The 19,614-nt window shown below is 45.4% G+C and overlaps 1 long non-coding RNA gene across 1 annotated transcript; it reads left to right on the forward strand.

Annotated features, from left to right (window-relative positions):
- Positions 1 to 564: 564 nt before the first annotated feature.
- Positions 565 to 18,745, forward strand: LOC115473166. The gene is made up of 3 exons (XR_003942613.1): positions 565 to 669; positions 15,371 to 15,442; positions 18,496 to 18,745. It is a non-coding gene; the product is annotated as an uncharacterized LOC115473166 (long non-coding RNA).
- Positions 18,746 to 19,614: the final 869 nt, after the last annotated feature.

Here is a 19,614-nt window from a genome sequence, read left to right on the forward strand (position 1 = left end):
AACCGGCATAGGTGATAACTCTGTCACCTGATATCTACAAGACCAGGTGTGGCTATTACCTCATCCTATTAAAGCTTGGAAAGTTACCAGTGCAAAAGCGGGCACTGTTTACTAGTGAGTGAATTTTCTGTGAACCGAAATGATCATTAAATCATCGGGGTCACGTTATGGAAATGTTGGGGCTCGGGACTGAAAGCAAATGGCTGTCAAATGTTCACCCCTGAGCTGATCAGCACTCAGAAACCACGGGGTGAGTCAATGTGGCAGGCCGAGAGGCTGTTTAAATGGTTCAGAAAGAGCAAGCCCCTCATTGACTAAGCTTGAGGATTCAATACTTTTGGAGGGGAGGGGAAAGGAGTCTAACAGTTCATATAATTTGGGGAAAGTAATAATGCAAGCATGTATGTGCATGACCGTGCCGTCTTAGGCAAGGGGCGGAGCTTTGTAATTGAAAGCCTGACGTCTCATTTGCCAATCCGTGCACAGGTTAAGCCGGGCTCTACTTGTCTCTCTGCATTCCGACGGAACTCGGGAGCCAGCTCTGATATCAGTCTGACTCCACGGTGTGTGGCTGCACAGACTTCCTCTTAAAGGGCCTCTTTTCTTTTGGAACGATATGCTTGCATGCGGTAGGACTGCTCTGCCAAGTTACCACATCTCCCAGCTAAGGTAATTAAATCTAAGCTCCCAGAGACTCTAGTTGCGTGTGTTTGTGGTAGAGGTAGATATTTCAAAATGTTATTAAAATAAATACATGTAAGTATAATTACGGTATATCATTCCCTGTAGGGATGGGGTGAACTTCTGAAGGTTTTTAACCATTTGGAAGCGTAGATTTTCACTACCCACCATTAATGCCTATGAATTTGACTAATATAATGATCCTAGTTGTAGATCTAGGAATTTAAAAGGTTCTGAAATAGAGATAGAGCCATATACAGAGGAAAGACTTTTGGCAACGGTTACAACATTCAGAAAATTAAGGATGAGAAACTCCAGGTCTCAAGAGAAGTAAACAGGTCTGTTTTATGAAATATCCAAATTAAGCAAATTATTCATGGTGGGAAAGGCAGCAAAACAAGCCTATTTTTCACTTTTCCAGCTCTGCCGTTCACCACTTCTGACTTAGAAAAGATAGACAGATTTTCTGGGGTAAATTGTGTAACTGGGCTCCTCAATTTAGGCACCCCAAGTGCAGGTTATAGTTCCAACATTAAAAGTGAACGCCAACTGGAAGTGTGATATAATTGTTATCTTACTTTATTGAATACAGCTTTGTATAACTGCTTTGATTTATAATGTAGAAGGGCAGTGTTTCAAAGAAGGTAAATAAATAAATTTATACACAGGGCTGCCGAGTGACACAGCTGGACCAGGGTGGGACTGCTCCACATACACCTGGGCTGCCACCAGCATGACATGCCCCCTCACACTTGGTCCCCTGCCCCCTTACCTTGCTTTCCTGTGTCTCCTGCGCCTACGTACTGGGACTCGGGTTATCGCGTTAATTCAATCATCCGGGTCCTGACACACAGGAGCAGAAGAGACAGAGCCAGGAGTAAACAGGCCCGAAATCTTGCTGGCACCGGGCCCGGGCCCCTCCCCCAGGTCACCGCTGCCGCTCCCCCCTCCGTCTGCCACCGGGCCGGGCCCCCTGCATTGAATTCACAGCACCTCTCACCTCCGTGTGAAAGCACTGCAGGCAGCAGGGCAGCAGATCACCTCCCTTCAGCCCTCCTTCCCTCCTTGTGTCCCGCCCTCGCGGAAGTTACATCAGACAAGGGCGGGACACAGGGAGGGAAAGAGGCCTGAAGGGAGGTTATCTGCTGCCTGCAGCGCTTTCACATGGAGGTGAGAGGTGCTGTGAATTCAATATAGGGGGCCCAGTGGCAGACGGTCGACGACGGAGGGCGGGTGGGACTGCGGCGCCGGGCCCCCTTTGGAGGCTCGGGCCTGGGGAATTTTGTCCCCCCTGCCCCCCCTCTCGGCGGCCATGCTCCCACACAGCTTTACACTTATACCCACTTCTGTCATGTCAACAGCAGGCATAAATGCATGTAATTAAATGTAGCACTTTAGCATATAACTTACAGTATTCTGTAAGAGGGTCTTTCACAAAGCGGCAGTAAGCCCAACGCAGGCTTACTACTTGCTAAAACAGAAGTACTGCTGGCAGGGCCACCGAGAGACTGGGCCAGGCCCGGGGCAAGACTGCCCCCGGGGCCCCACCCCTGCCACCCTCACCATCCCGCTCCCCCCTCCACCCCCCCCAGAGCGCCGCAGCCACTGCTTCCTCCTCCACCTCCCCCCGAGGTTGCCACCACTCCCCCCTTCACCCCCCCCCCCCCCGAAGTCGCTGCCGCTCCCCCTCCCCCCCCCCCCCCAAGGTCGCCGGACACGTTTGCTCCTATGTTGTACTGCTATAGTCTTTGGAGAGAAGGAATTGTGTGCTCTTCAGTGCATAGTTTTTTGGTGTTTTAACTGTTCAAGCACCGTTTAAACTTTTTGTGTGTTAACTATTCAAGCACCGGTCAAAACCTTTGGAAGACTCCTGAAGAAGGCGCTATGGCGCCGAAACACGGCTGTGTTGAGTCAAGTTGTTGTAATAAACATTACTTTTTACTTACAATCATAGGCTCTTTCCAAACAATGGAGAAGACGTATCTTCCCCCCCCCCTCCTTTTTCCGCGATTCTATAAACCACACCTAAATTAAATGCGGCTTATAAAATAGCGTTCTTTTCTGTGCCAATTTTTGGGCACCATATATAGAATCTAGCACTAAGTGGGAGCCCTGTCTATGCACCGCCCACATGTAATCCCCTTGCATTTATGCGCTAAGGAGTCCTTTTACTAAGATGAGGTAATGGATTTAGCGCACGCTAAATGCCGTGCAGCCCACTGTATATCTATGGACTGATGACACTGAACGCACACAAATTCATTAGACCTTAGTAAAAAAAGACCCCTACATAAATTGTGTACCTAAACTAAGCTTACACATTCGCAAATACATAAGTGCCAGTATTATAGTTTATCGGTACGTTCTATACCGCTGTGATTTATATTTTGGAGACCCTCTCCTCGGATGGATTCGGATAAAATTTGATAGACTTGTCTCTTATGGGCATTCCGACACTACAGCCAAAATTTCAGCTGCATCCATCCAGAGGGAAGGTCTCTGATGTGCAAGGAGATTGGGAGCACAAGACACCTGAACCAAAAACACACAATGGCCATGAAATCCACACTCCTTGTGTTACACTATATAACTCAGGTCGTCGAGGGACACAAACAGGTCAGGATATCCTCCGCTGTATGAAAATGTATTTCATGCCTATTCATTAGCCATGTCCTGAAAACTTAACTGGTTTAAGGACCAGAGGGGTCCTTTTACAAAGGCGAGCTGAAAAATGGCTTGCGTTAGTGTAGACACTGGATTTGGGCACGCACCAATCTCTGTTTTAGCGCGCCTGTGAAAAAGGCCTCTTTTTTTTTTTTTTTTTTTTTTTTTGCCGAAAATGGAACGTGCGGCAAAATCAAAATTGCCGAGTGTTCATTTTGGGTCTGAGACCTTACCACCAGCCATTGACCTAGCGGTAAAGAATCTGGGCGGTAATGACCTACGCACGTCAAGTGCCACGTGGCGCGCGTCCGTTACGTGTGCCAGAAAATAAAAAAATATCTTTCAGATGCGCGTAGCGGACATGCGCCAAAATTGAAATTACCGCAAGGGCCACGCGGTAACCGGGCGGTAACTCCAATTTGGTGCATTTTCGGCGTGTGTACGCGGCTTAGTAAAAGGGCCCCAGAGTTACCTACACCTGCAAAACAAAGACAGCTTATTTTTGCAAAAAAAAGGTACCTGTGACCATTTACGCTCTTCATGGCTTTGGCAGCAGAAACTCAATAGCTTCTGTGCTCAAATGCACCTTTTAGTCTTTCCTAATCCTCCTAGCCACAAACATGGCAAGTGAAAGACGTCCAACCTTTGGACTCCAAAGCAAAGTCGTTTCTGAAACCAAGGACACTAACTAATTAACAAAAACATTCACGCTCCACTTTGTGGCAAAAATGGTAACACGATAGCAATGTTTTACACACCATTATGAAACTGCTGGTATGTCTGCGGGTTTCACCTCTCCATTAGTAGCAATAAGTTGACTGTGTAAATACTGGAACAGCAGGGACCACACCTACTCCCACCCACAGACAGGCTAAGTGTCACTAATCAGGAGTGTAACACACTCATTTAAAGGTTCTCTCGCTCTCACATTTCTTGAGCCCCTTTTCTCACTCAATAAAGCTTCAGTGCCAGGGCAGCAATCCTGAACACTGAATTCATGAGAGACATGCCTAAGAGAAGAAAAACTAAGCGACCTAACCAGTAGAATGAGAAATCTTGAGGCTACTTTTTCCTACATACGCCTTCCACCTACAAGGGCATATGCTGTGAAACCTACGCACACTTTTAGGCACTAAATTGGGGGGGGAGGGTTGAGGCAGTTTTCAGCCCAGAGAATTTGCCCAAGTAGCTGCTTAATTAACTGGTCAAATCCCTTTGAAAACTGTCTGATTTTTGCCTCTACTCTGTCTATAACCTTCCAGAGGTACCACGGAAAAGCAAATATTTTATGCTGCTTTTTGTTTTTGTTTTCATCACCAAAGCAATATGATACTTAAAATTTTTCTAAATGTATATGCCAGGACATAACAGATACAGCAGCTGGTTTTGAGGGAACAGATTAACCCTGGGAGGAGCGGCGACTCATCTCTGCGGTGGACTTGTTCTGGGGTTCTCGTGACCTTCTAGGGATTATGGGTGAGGGCAAAGGGGAAGAGGAGGGGGTTGGGATGAGAGACCTTCAGAGCAGGAGGGATGAACTGCATTGGCTCATTTAATCGAAAAGCAAACCCCGCTCAATTTGGGGAGGATTAATTGGCTCCCGGGGGATGAAGGGTGGGCTTTATCGGAGCCCCTCCCCCTGCTCCTCGGAGGCAGCTTCCCCACCCTCCCCACCTCATGTACAATTTTCTTATTCTTACAAGCAGTTGCTCTTATGTCATTGATGTCGCAGTTCGCGGTTACCTGAGCTAAGGGGTATTGGCTCAGAAGGGATGATCTGGAGCATAAGCAATACTCAGAGCAAGTCTCTAGGTGGGTCAGATGACCCGGATGTTAAGTTGGAATGGAAGTCCATGCTATCTCTTTAGCCCTAGCCATTGGAGCTGACTCTGTGGGTGCTTGAGCACCCCCAATATTGAGAAAATTCCTTGTATGTGTTCAGGGAGGGGTTATTTCCATTGGGCTTAGCACCCCCAATAATTTCGAAAAGTTGGCTCCTATGGCCCTAGCTGTTAAGGCAGGGCAGAGGTCAAGAACTGTTTACCTGTCCATGGCAAGCAATTGTGATGTCATTTTTATTTTATTTGTAGCTCAGGTAAAAACACTGTTGCATATTCTGTTGTTCAACCCACCTCCCCTCTTCCCCCTTTCTCTATCTCTGTTAATGGCTCTCACATCCTCCCTGTCTCCTCCGCTGGTAACCTTGGAGTCATCTTTGATTCCTCTCTCTCCTTCTCTGCCCATATTCAACAGATCGCCAAAACCTGTCGCTTCTTTATCTACAGTATTAGCAAAATTTGTCCCTTCCTTTCTGAATACGCTGCCAGAACCCTTATCCACACCCTTGTCGCCTCTCGCTTGGGCTATTGCAATTTACTTCTCACTGGTCTTCCGCTCAGCCATCTCTCTCCTCTCCAATCTGTCCAAAATTCTGCGGCACGACTCGTTTTCCGCCAGAATCGTTATACCCACACTAGCCCGCTCCTCAAGTCACTTCACTGGCTCCCTGTCCACTTCCGCATTCAGTTTAAACTTCTCTTACTGACCTTTAAATGCATCCACTCTGCAGCCCCCCATTACCTCTCCGCTCTCATCTCTCCCTACATTCCTCCCCGTGAACTCTGCTCACTGGACAAATCTCTCTTGTCGTCCCCCTTCTCCTCCACTGCTAACTCCAAGCTTCGCTCCTTTTCTCTCGCAGCACCTTATGCCTGGAATAGACTTCCTGGACCTATACGTCTAGCTCCATCTCTACCTGTTTTCAAATCTATGCTGAAAACCCACCTTTTCACTGCTGCTTTTGGCTCCTAGCCACAATAGCCCTCCCCTTGTCCCTTCCTCCCTTCTCACCCATTACTTCCCTCACCCGTAACTGTTTTGTCTGTCAGTATTATTTAGATTGTAAGCTCTTTTGAGCAGGGACTGTCTCTTTGTATCAGGTGTTCAGCGCTGCGTGCGTCTGGTAGCGCTATACAAATGCTAATAATAATAAGTTGTGGCCTCTTTGTAATGCTAATCTGGCTTAATGTGGTTGTTATTTAATTGTAAATTTAGTAGTGTGGGGGGGGTGTTTTGGTGGGCAGTGTCGGGGGGGGGGGGGGGGGAGAAGTAGTCCCCTCTCAGGGGTTAATACAGTCTGAAGAGACTCACTCTTTGGCCTTCAGTCTCTTTCCTTGGGATGGAACTGAGTTGATAATTAATGCCCAGATCGTTTCATTACCACCTCACCTTTGACCATTTTATTAGCACCTGTTTCAGAGAATTTTGTGATTTGTGGTTCAACCAGCTCCATGAAGAAATCAGCACAATGGCTGACAAAATGCTTTGGGTTGAAGTTCAAGGGACAAATTTTATCAAGAAAACATTTCAAGACATAATTTTCAGGCATTGAAACTCAGAAGTCCTGTGATGCTGTAGAACTACTCTAGAAAGTAGAGTTACTTACCTGTAACATAGGTTCTCCACAGACAGCAGGATAAGTCAGCTACATACAGCCAATGGGAGCCGCTGGATGGTGTCACCCATATGTGGCTCCAAAATAAAACAGGAAAAACCTTTGAGACGAGAAAGCACAACAGGCAAAAGTAGAGGCTGACAAAGGACAAATCACCATCGGAGATGTGAACCCAACAGTCTTTATTTTGAAATTTAAAAAGAAGAACCTGACACGGGCCATGTTTCGATGCACACAGGCGTCTGCATCAGGAGCTCTGGAATTGACAGTTTGACCCCTGATGCAGACGCCTGTGTGCGTCAAAACACGGCCCGTGTCAGGTTCTTCTTTTTAATTTCAAAATAAAGACTGTTGAGTTCACATCTCCGGTGGTGATTCGTCCTTTGTCAGCCTCTACTTTTGCCTGTTGTACCCATATGTGGCTGACACATCTTGCTTGTCCTAGGAGAAATGTTCTTTAAATAGCCACCATTTACAATATCCTGTGCTTCATTCAAGGGCTGGACGTTTGGGGGGAGGACACGGCGGTGGTCATCTCCCTCGGCCCTGGTAAAACGGCGAAGCTGCTGCCGGCCTTCCCAGCCAACCCTGAGCCGGTCGCGACACACCGCCCCAGAGGAAATGCACCCTGCGGGGGCCAGAGCCACCCAGGAGGCGTTCCCCTTGCCACCCATGGCTGAGGATAGCTGTGAATCAAAATAAGGAATGGATCAGAGAGGAGATAACTGGAAGATATCTGGGCTGGAGTCCCAGACAATCCAGTGAGACAGTGAGAAAAATACAAAATAATAATAATAAGGCAATAAGTCCATTTTTATATCTAACGTTTCAGTCCCTTAAAAGGAGCCCTGGTGACAACCCCCTCTTAGAGACTTGATCCTGTGTTATCCTTTGTCTAGTGTATTTCCATTGCGCTGTCTACACACATTACCTAAGTACATAAGCATCGCCATGCTGGGACAGACCAAGGGTCCATCGAGTCCAGCACCCTGTCACCGACAGCGGCCAAAAAAACAAGCAATTTGTCCCGCCCATCCTAGAAATACTGTATTATTCCTTCGTCCATTCAATAACATTAGCACATAAGCACCGCCACGCTGGGAAAAGACCAAAGGTCCATCAAGCCCAGCACTCTGTCTCCGACAGCGGCCAATCCAGACCCCAGGAACCAGGCAAAAAACCCCAAATGTAATAACGATCAATGGACCTTTCCTTCAGGAATCTGCCCAGACCCCCTTTGAACTCAGCAAGGCCAGTTGCCGTCACTACCTTCTCCGGCAACGAGTTCCAGAGTCTGTCTACGCGCTGAGTAAAGAAAAACTTTCTCCGATTTGTTTTAAACCTACTACTACTTAGCATTTCTATAGCGCTGCTAGGGTTACGCAGCGCTGTACAAGTTTAAACATGGGGAAGGACAGTCCCTGCTCGAGAGAGCTTACAATCTAAAGGTTACAAACTATGTAGTCAGTGTAGGTATCATGAATGGGGAGGGTGGTTAGGCGCCATAAGCAAGGGAGAAGAGCTGGGCTTTGAGTAAGGACTTGAAAATGGGCATTCTAATTTTTCCTCCAGGAAGCCGTCCAACCCTTTTTACGTCTCCTGGGATTCTTGGAAGAGTCTTGTTGATCCCACTTCTCCTCCCCTTTTTTGATTTTGTAGCAGAACTTGTTTTTCCACCTTTGTGGTCTCTTTGTGTTAAATGTAACCATGACCATTTACGCCAGCTTAAAACCTGGTGCAAATGCCCAGGCCTAACATAGGGGTTCTTTTACTAATGTTCGCTGTAAAATGGGCTGCAGCAGTGTAGGCGCATGTTGTGGACGCGCGCAGATCCATTTTTCAGCGCACCTGTTAAAAAAAAAAAGACCTTTTTAAAAATTTTTTGCCAAAAACAGACGTGCAGCAAAATAAAAATTGGCGCTCGTCCATTTTGGGTCTGAGACCTTACCACCAGCGCTAAGGTCTCTTGCGTTAGCCATGCGGTAATTGCCTACATGTGCCAAGTCAGAGTTACTGCCCGATTTCGCCGTGCGCCAGAAAATAAAATATATTTTCTGGCGCGCATAGCAGATGCGCGTCAAAAATGAAATTACCGCACGGGCCATGTGGTAGCCGGGCGGTAACTCCAAATTGATGCGGCTTAGTAAAAGGTCCCCTTAAGCATGGATCGGGCATATTCTATAACAGTGTGCATAGTTTCTAGGAACACCCAAGACCCGCCTAGGCCCCTCCCATGGCCACACCCCCTGTTGAGATCATTTATTTATTTATTTAGATTTTGCTCACACCTTTTTCAGTAGTAGCTTAAGGTGAGTTACATTCAGGTACTCTGGATATTTCTCTGTCCCAGGAGGGCTCACAATCTAAGTTTGTACCTGAGGCAATGGAGGGTTAAGTGACTTGCCCAGGATCACAAGGAGCAGTAGCGGGATTTGAACCAGCCACCTCTGGATTGCAAGACTGGTACTCTAACCACTACACCACTCCTCCACTCCACTCCACAGAATATGCTTAGACAGTTGTGCTTGTAAATTCTAATTAGTGCCGGCAACCTTCAAAAGCTAATCAAGAAATGTATTAAGTTATGTCCAATAAAAAAAGGTCCAGACACTTATATTGTATCCCACTATACACCTTAATAGACACCTCAATTCGTGCAGCAAAAAATTTTGGAATTTTTTTACAATTTTTAAAGTATTTAAATGGCCTCAGCGATGTCCATTGCCATCCAAAATTATCATAATGGCAATGCTACACGACATCCATCATCTTCATAAGCCCACTTAAGTTGCTCTTTATTTATTATTTCAAAAACTATTATTAATATAATGTCAACTTAGCTTCTTTGTCTTAGAAGTTCATTTCTTCTAACTCAGGGGGGAATGCCCGACATATGTTTCGCCCAAGACCGAGCTGTCTCAAGGACCACCCCTATAAATATAGAACCTCTTATTATTCAAAGAACCCAAGCATCTTCTTGTTAAAACATTTTTATCCATTGCAAACATCCCAACTCCTACTTTAATAGGACATAAACATGGAACATAAACTTTTAAAATTGACTTACCCTAAGAATTTTTAGCGCCAGCTCTGCCCTGAATTAGTTTGAACAAAGATGGCGACGGCGTTTTTTCTCCAAATTTAAATACCCTGCATTGACGAATAAAAAAAGGTATCATCTTATTTTCTTGTCCGTTTTATTTTGTTTTATTTTATTTCTATTGATTACCTTTAAAAGTGGACTAGCACAGCTACCACACACCTCTCTAATTAGTGCCAGTAATTGCTCGTTATTGGCCAATTATCGGCACTGATTGGCTTGTTAAACAATTGCATTACACATGTAATTTGGCCGCACTGCCACATTTGCACACGCAATGTTAATCACCATATATAGAATCTGGGGTTTATCTCATTTTTTTTTCATGCATGACTGGTTGGTGCTTTTTCTTTTCTTTGATTATTGTTTTAAGCCCATTTGTTCAAACTTGCAAAACGGCCAAACTGGAGCGTCAGCTAGTTTAAGAAGTCAATTTTTTTTTCTAAAGCCTCATCCTAGGCACAGACATTATTAAAGGCTTTTATTTGACATTTAACAATTTTGTATTTTAATAGGCCGTTCTCTTTTCCCTAACGCGGCCTAATCCCCTCTAAGTCCCAGCATCAACAGTTATTACACAGAAAGAGGACCATGTCGCCAGTACCACTGCGCTCCCATGCTGAATTTGGAAGCGCTGGGCTCATTCAGACAGATTTATATCCCGGTGACTTCCTGAAATGGGAGGGGACTTTCACAGATTCAGCCCCTCCAAAGAAGCAATTGAGATCTCAGCCACTGGCAAGCAGATGAAAAACCTTCCCTTAACCAGACAGCCAGAATCCCATCCTCCGGTTTTGTCTGACCAGGTCCTTTTTCCCACATGTTTTTTTTTTTCTGCACTCTTCTGACACTGGATGGGCCCTTGTGACTGCAGCAATGCTTGGAGCAGCCAATGATAGTTCAGAGAGTCTTGAAAAGTAATTAGAGAGGATTAAACGATATTATCCAATTATTTCTAAAACCTTTCATTTTCAAGAATGGCAAGTTATGTTCTTATGAACTATAATCTCTGAATTTCTAAGGCATTTTTTCCCCTTGCAAAAAAAAGTGACTGGGCAATGGAGAATATATTTTTAAGATGGAAGATAAAACAAGGCAGACCTTGTTAAAAAAAAACCCACGGTTTTTATTAATTATGTTAATTTTCTGGGAGCTTTTAATCTATTAATAAAAACTGTGTTTTTTACAAGGTCTGCCTTGTTGTTTTATCTTCCATATTGGATTTGACGGACCACCTGCCTTGCTGCGTTTTGACTTTTGAATACTTTTTTAACACTTTGCGTGGAGGTTTCTCCAATTCTGCAGCATAAGGAGCTAAAATTCTTTACACTGACATGGAAGTCTGTACACCAATGTTTCACATATGTTAGTATCTGTAGGAACCAGCTAGGTCATCCTGTACTATGAGTAGGGCCAGCTCAAGGGACCAGGGGCCCAGAGGCTCTGCCCGGATGCCCAGTGCACCTCTGGCGATCTAGTGGCCTCTGCGGGGGGGGGGGGGGATATGTTGTTTTCTGCCTCGTCCACTGGGCTGCCGCTATTCCCTCCCAGCCCGGCGTCACCGTATTTTAAAAATGGCGGCCGAGGCTCTCTGTGAAAGTCTTGCGAGACTGTCGAGACTACCGCGGGAAGTTTCAGCTGCCATTTTGAAAACACAACTGCGCCGGCAGGTGGGGGAATAGCATCAGAGCAGTGGGCAGGAAAGAAAATGCCCCCCCTCGCAGAGGCCACCAGAAACCCTCAGGTAGGACCAGGGCAGCGGGGGTGGTGGCTGCAGTGGCAGAGGCAGCAGGGGGGTGTCGGGCAGCAGCCAGGTGGGGGGCCCAGACCGCCCTCAGTCCGCCCCTGCAAGGAACCATGGTGCCCTGAGCCAACTTTTGGTTTGGCACCTTCCTATTGGCACGCAGTACTCCAAATGAGGCCTCACCAGAGACTTATACAACGGCACTATCACCTCCTTACGCATAATAATTCATTAGTGCACACTAAGGGCTCCTTTTACTAAGCGGTGGTAAGCCCAATGTGGGCTTTCCACTCGCTAGACAGGAAGTACCGCTGGGCTACTGCAGCAGCCCAGTGGTACTTCCCACCCCTAGTGTGCTGTCATATCTGGCGCTAAAAAAATTCTGGTCGCCGCATCTCAAAAAAGATATAAAGGAATTGGAGAAGGTGCAGAGAAGGGCGACGAAAATGATAAAAGGGAATGGAACGAATTCCCTATGAGGATAGGCTGAGAAGGTTAGGGCTCTTCAGCTTGGAGAAAAGGCAGCTGAGGGGTGATATGATAGAAGTCTACAAGATAATGAGCGGAGTAGAGCGGACAGATGTGAAACGTTTGTTTACACTTTCAAACAACAACAAAACCAGGGGACACAAGATGAAGCTAGAATATGGTAGATTTAAAACAAATAGGAGAAAGTTTTTCTTTACTCAGTGTGTAGTTAGACTCTGGAACTCGTTGCCGGAGAATGTAGTGACAGCAGCTGGCCTTACGGAATTTAAAGGGGGTTTGGACAGAAAGACAGGATGCTGGGCTTCATGGACCCTTGGTCTTTTCTCAGTACGGCGGTGCTTATGTACTTATGTACCTGGCGGTAATCGGGCAGTGCCGCACACTGAAAGGTTACTGCCAGGTTAGCGCAGGAACCCTTACCGCCACCTCAATGGGTGGCGGTAAGGGCTCTCCCCGGAAATGACCGCACGGCAATTGCTTTCCTTGCCGCATGGCCATTTCCTGCAGGAAAGAGAGGCTTCCCTTTTACCCGCTGTGGTAAAGGGGGGGGCCTTGGTGCGCTTGAAAAACAAGCGCCGACGCCTGCGCAGGCCCCCATTTGCTTCAGCTTGGTAAAAGGGGCCCTAAATGCATTAGTACACTTCAGTAAAAAGAGCTTTTAGTTTGTGGGACGTTACAAGAGGACCTGAAAGAAGGGGTTAATAAATGAAAGGGCTTTTTGTTTCTATGGGTAGTAATTTAATACCCTACCTAATTATCCTGTCTAGCATTCTGCTTAAACCTCCTATAGTGTGTCTATTGAACGCAAATTTATTTTGGACATAAATTCTTTCTAATTGTTTGTTTATTTACTGGCATTTATTTACCACCGTTATGAAGAAATTCACCCAAGGCAGTAATGTCACTCAAGGCGAAGACCAGCAGCAGAAGTTCATTTTAACAGAGCTGCCAAGTTACCCATTCCAGGAGGGAGACTTTTTTTTTTCTCCAGTCCTGGATTTCTGTCCGTCTCATCCTGGTGCATTAAGGGGCCCACAGCACCGATTTCAATGGACTACAAACACTGCACTGCTTTGGGATGTAACTTTAAAGCCAGGACTGGCCAAAACGTCTCCCTCCTGGAATGGGTAACTTGGCAGCTCTGTTTTAATCTGAGTGCAAGAATTGCTGCCTTGTGGTTTTCACCGGACACTGTGCAATAGCCGAATGCAGTAGAGTAGCTTTGACAGTGACGCTACTGCAGATACTAAGTCCTCAAACGCAGCTCTCTCCCAGAGTGACCCAATCCGGCCTATCTTTAGGGTTCCCCTGTCTTCACACATTGATCTGACACCTACATAGAAATATTTTCTGAAACTACTTAAGCATGGACTTTTGGTTTCGCCAACTTTGCTATTGCAACATTGCAGGTCAGCAGTGTTTCTTAAACAATTTTTTGAAAATGGAGTGAGTGGAGGAGTGGCCTAGTGGTTAGGGTGGTGGACTTTGGTCCTAAGGAACTGAGTTCGATTCCCGGCTTAACCCTCCATTGCCTGCCACATAGAGCCTGCCATGAGTGGGAAAGTGTGGGGTACAAATGTAACAAAAAAAAAAAATTATTTATGTATCCTTAAGCGATATTTCATCTTAACAAGCCTTGTAATAAAGTTGCCAACACTTGGTGGAATGTTGAGGGATGGAGGGTGAGAGGGAGAAAATATAAACCTTGATGATGCAGTAGGAGAGACTTACTGATATGTAGAACATGAAACCAATGTCAATGATATTATGAGGATGTCAGTTGTGTGTACTCTGCTGATCGTCAATAAAAACTTTGAAACATAAACAATTTTTTGGATCTTTGTAGCTAATTATCCTTCTCATCATCTCTGCGCTCTCCTCTGGGTGCTAGCTGCGAGTACGCACATTACAAGAGACAGATTTTACTTGTAAGGACCACCGAGAGACACAGCCAGGCTCCCCCCACACCTAGTGGTTAGGGTGGTGGACTTTGATCCTGGGGAACTGAGGAACTGAGTTGGATTCCCACTTCAGGCACACGCATGCGCCTTGTGACTCTGGGCAAGTCACTTAACCCTCCATTGCCCCATGTAAGCCGCATTGAGCTTGCCATGAGTGGGAAAGCGCAGGGTACAAATGTAACAAAAATAAAATAGATACTATTGGAGAGTCTACATGCAATGTTGCTACTATTGGAGATTCTACATGGAATGTTGCTATTCCATGTAGAAGGCTGCGCAGGCTTCTGTTTCTGTGAGTCTGACGTCCTGCGCATACGTGCAGGACGTCAGACTCACAGAAGCAGAAGCCTGCGCGGCCACATTGGTGATCTGCAAGGGCCGACTTCTATATGGAATGTTGCTAGTGGAGTAACAACATTCCATGTAGAATCTCAAATAGTAGCAACAGTGGAGGAGTAGCCTAGTGGTTAGGGTGGTGGACTTTGGTCCTGGGGAACTGAGGAACTGACTTTGATTCCCACTTCAGGCACAGGCAGCTCCTTGTGACTCTGGGCAAGTCACTTAACCCTCCATTGCCCCATGTAAGCCACATTGAGCCTGCCATGATTGGGAAAGCGCGGGGTACAAATGTAACAAAAATAAAATAAAAAATAAAAAATACACACACACACACTCGGGTCACCCGCTTCCTTACCTTCTGTGTCCGACTGCTCCTGTGTGCCGGGACCTGGATGATTGCATTAACGTGATACCCCGGGCCACCGGGTTATTACATTAATGCAATTATCCGGGTCTCGGCCAGCATGCAGGAGCAGGAGAGAGACAGACCCAGAAGAAGCTTGCCAGCACCGAGCCCCACCTTGGAGGCTGGGCCCAGGGAATTTTGCCCCCCTCCCCTTCGGTGGCCCTATGCCTAATCTCCTTTGCAAGGTTACAATTGTTAGATCCTTGAGTGCTAATATCAGAATTTGTACCAGGGTTAATAATTCTTCTGGCCAGTCAAACTTCTAGAGGTTACATGCCCTCTAGTGGGCTTCTTCAACCAAACAGTGTTACTTTACATCAAAAGAAGATGGGTGAGTAGAGACTTGAAGCGCTGAATATAATATACTCTTGAGGAGAGGAGGAAGAGACGAATCGGATGTTTTGCATTGACGTAAGGGGCAGATCTCCCTGGGAGTCCTTTTAAATTTAATACCTTAGTTGCATTTCATGATCTAAACCTCTTTTGAGTACGTTTGCCCTGTCTGTATCTGCTTTTATTTTTAATTTTATAGGTTCCTGAACTTTGGCATCCGACTGCTGCCTTACCAGCCACCCGCCTGACCGAATCATGTGACGCATAAAGGGTAAGACCTCTGTTGGAGTCCTTTCAATTTAATACCTTGGCGACAAAGGGGTAGATTTCCTTTACTAGTACTAGTTGAGCCCCCTTAACTTTCCCATCCCCTATACCATACCGGCTGTCTTATCATTTCTCCTGCTGCGCCATCTCCGAGTCCTTTTTCACACCCCACACTGAACTCTTTATTATTATTATTTATTGCACTTGTATCCCACATTTTCCCACCTACTTGCAGGTTCAATGTGGCTTACAAAAACCTGTAATGACATCACCATTTCAGGGAACAGAAATACATTTGGTGGTATAAAGATATAATAATAAGGCTAACATTCAATCTACTCAATCAGTTACAGCGAGAAGATGGTCCAAGTGAGGGAAAAGTGTTGATGAGTTGTCAGTTATGGATTTTCATGGTAAGCCTTAGTGAATAGATAGGTTTTCAATGATTTGCGAAAGTTTGTTATTTCGTTAATAGCTTTCAAGTGGTTTGGAAGAGCATTCCACATTTGCGTGCTTTTGTAATGTTATTTGTGATGTTAACTTCTATAAAATTTACAACTTGTCCTCTACCCTGTTCTTGGCTGAGGGTTCCAGTTCATGGCCTGCTACCGTTATCACTTTTTTTTAATTACATTTGTACCCCGCGCTTCCCCACTCATGGCAGGCTCAATGTGGCTTACATGGGGCAACGGAGGGTTAAGTGACTTGCCTAGAGTCTTGCCTGTGCCTGAAGTGGGAATCAAACTCAGTTCCTCAGGACCAAAGTCCACCACCCTAACCACTAGGCCACTCCTCCACTGTTGCTACTATTGGAGATTCTACATGGAATGTTGCTATTCCACTAGCAACATTCCATGTAGAAGTCGGCCCTTGCAGATCACCAATGTGGCCGCGCAGGCTTCTACATAGAATGTTGCTAGTGGAATAGCAACATTCCATGTAGAATCTCCAATATTAGCAACATTCCATGTAGAATCTCCAATAGTATCTATTTTATTTTTGTTACATTTGTACCCTGCGCTTTCCCACTCATGGCAGGCTCAATGTGGCTTAAATGTGGCAATGGAGGGTTAAGTGACTTGCCCAGAGTCACAAGGAGCTGCCTGTGCCTGCAGTGGGAATTGAACCCAGTTCCCCAGGACCAAAGTCCACCACTCTAACCACTAGGCCACTCCTCCACTCCAGTCTTTCGTCCAGATCCGTGCCCCCCCCCCTTATGAAAAAAGGTGGCACGTCATCCTACCTTTAAAATGCCTTCTCGACCCAGCAATCCCCTCTGCTTCCTTTCAAAAATTGTTGAGAAGGTAGTTTATTCACAATTCTTTACCTTTGCTGAAATCACATTATTTTTTATTAAATTTTTTTTGTTACATTTGTACCCCGCGCTTTCCCATTATCCCTCTATCTGCAACAAGCCATTTTCTGTCAAAATCATAGCACTGAATCTGTTGTAACTTCACTTCTTAGTATACTTTTATGTAAACCCTTAGCTGGATAAGAGTTACATACTTCTAGACATCTCACTTAATCTATCAGCTTCAACATCTGTCAGAGACTGGGATTTCAGGCTGGGCTGCTGAGAGACAGAGCTGGGCCCGGGGCAGGGCCGCCACCGCCCCCACTTACCTTCCTGCATCTGTTCCTCCCTCGCGTCTGTCACTCTCCTGCTCCTGTGTGCCGGGGCCCAGGTTATCGCATTAACGCAGTTGCCCAGGTCCCAACACACAGGAGCAGGAGAGAGACAGACCAAGGGAGCAGAACCTTCTGCCTGCTTCCGGAAGCCTTGCCAGCACAGGGCCCCCCCTTAGAGGCCAGGCCCAGTGAATCTTGACCCTCCCCTCCCCCAGCAGCACTGATTTCTGGGATAACAATAAACTGGTTTTCTTCCTTTCAACAAGGGTGTGCATTTTCTGTTCGCTTGGCTTCCTCTACCTCCTCCTCTCACCCTCTTGTGGAGTTCTTTGAGGGTCTATCCTTTCTTCACTTCTTTGCTACATTTTTTTCTAAGCCCTTTGGCTATGATCATTCAAACATTCAACATCAGTTTTAATTTTTATACGGACGATATCTTCATGATTTTTTTTTTCCCACCTCACCTTTCATATTAACCTTCTTCCGCTGAAAGATTGTCTTGATGCCCTTACAGGTTGGCTCTCTGATCATAAACTAGTCCTTAATTCCAAGAAGATCAGAGCCTGTTGAGTTACTGGACGACTGCCCCAACCCATTTTGTCACCAGTGTAATTTGATTTAGCTGTCACGTCAGTCACCTCTTTCCGTTACCTTGAGATCATCATTGATTCCCAGCTATCATTTGAACAGCCAGACCTTTGCTATCATAAAACATGGGGTTTTTTTTCATACTGTGTAAACTTTGCACTGTTTGAGCCTTTTTTGACTGTACTTTGCTTCATACTCTTGTTCATGCTTTTCTGATTTCACGATTAGACTATTGCAACTCTATCTATACTGGCATCGCTAATCCTCAATTTAACCAACTTCAAATTTTACACAATTCGAGCAAAGAGATTTGACCCTGTCACTCTACTATTCATTCGTCTTCACTGACTTCCTCTTCCTTACTGGGTCCATTTTGAGATTTCTCTGTTTTACTCATAGAGCAGATTATCTCGGATTTCCCTTTAATTTTGGCCTCTCGTATTATTCCCTATACCCCACCCAGGGCGTTAAGATCTCTGGATTCCCTTCGACTGGTACTTCCAGCCCCCAAACCAGGTCACTTGGAATCCACTAGACATTCTGCTTTTTATTTCCTTGCTCCACAATTATGGAACAACCTCCCCTCAGCCATTCGCAATGATATGTCATTCACACAATTCAGGCCCCAACTAAAAACACATTTTTTCCCCCTGGCCTTTGGTCGGTAGACCTCGGATTGTATGTAGTCAGTCTTCTTTTATTATTTTATTGAGCTCTGGATATGATTGTGTTTCTTGAATGGTTGTTTCTGCCCTATCTAATTTGGCGTTCCTTTCCTATTTTATGATTTTCATTTTGTAAACCACCTGAACCTGGGTTTTGTTTTTTGTTTTTCAGATTTTTCAGAATTGGCCCCCATATCGACCGCTGAGGCACTTCACTTTCCTCCAAGCAAATTCCATTTACTACCACTGTCTGCTGCCTCTCTATCAACCAGTTTCCAATCCAGTTCACCACTTTTGGGTCCCAAGTTTAGTCATCTCAACTTATTCAAGAGTCTTCTATGAGGAACCATATCAAAGGCTTTGCTGAAATCCAACTTGTAACCCACAAAGGTCATTTCTACCATTGGATGGTGTGTGGCAGTTGAAGGTTAGCTCTGAGAATACAGATTTTCACTGTTGTTTCCATGCTAATCCGTATCATCTACAGAAATAATCAATAAATACAAAGCAGCACCGTTGTAGTGAAGTAACAATACATTTATTGATTAGTTTTAAGGAATCCCATTCTCTTGGCCAACATTTTGTTCTGACCAGATGAAGGGAGTGTAGAAAGGCAGGAAAATGTATCATTCAGTGTGCTGGTCGGATTTATTGATTGATTTGGGATTTATTAACTGCCTTTTTGAAGAGATTAGCCCAAGGTGATAGACGAATATGAAGTTTGAGTTTTAGATTAAAAAAAAAAGCATAGGCTGATTTTTTTTTTTTTTGTAAAATGTTGAGGTATGCGCTTGGGATTGTACTTCTCTGTTAATTGGCTTGTTTTACAGTTTTTGTTGTAGTATATTGAAGATGCAATGAATCATTAGGCAGATGTGGAGTGGAGGAGTGGCCTAGTGGTTAGGGTGGTGGACTTTGGTCCTGGGGAACTGAGGAACTGAGTTTGATTCCCACTTCAGGCACAGGCAGCTCCTTGTGACTCTGAGCAAGTCACTTAACCCTCCATTGCCCTATGTAAGCCACGTTGAGCCTGCCATGAGTGGGAAAGCGCAGGGTACAAATGTAACAAAAATAAAATAGATATTATTGGAGATTCTACATGAAATGTTGCTACTATTGGAGATTCTACATGGAATGTTGCTATTCCACTAGCAACATTCCATGTAGAAGGCTGCACAGGCTTCTGTTTCTGTGAGTCTGACGTCTTGCAGGACGTCAGACTCACAGAAGCAGAAGCCTGCGCGGCCACATTGGTGGTCTGCAAGGGCCGACTTCTACATGGAATGTTGCT

Source organism: Microcaecilia unicolor, chromosome 6, assembly GCF_901765095.1.
Source record: "Microcaecilia unicolor chromosome 6, aMicUni1.1, whole genome shotgun sequence".
NCBI classification, from domain to species: domain Eukaryota; kingdom Metazoa; phylum Chordata; class Amphibia; order Gymnophiona; family Siphonopidae; genus Microcaecilia; species Microcaecilia unicolor.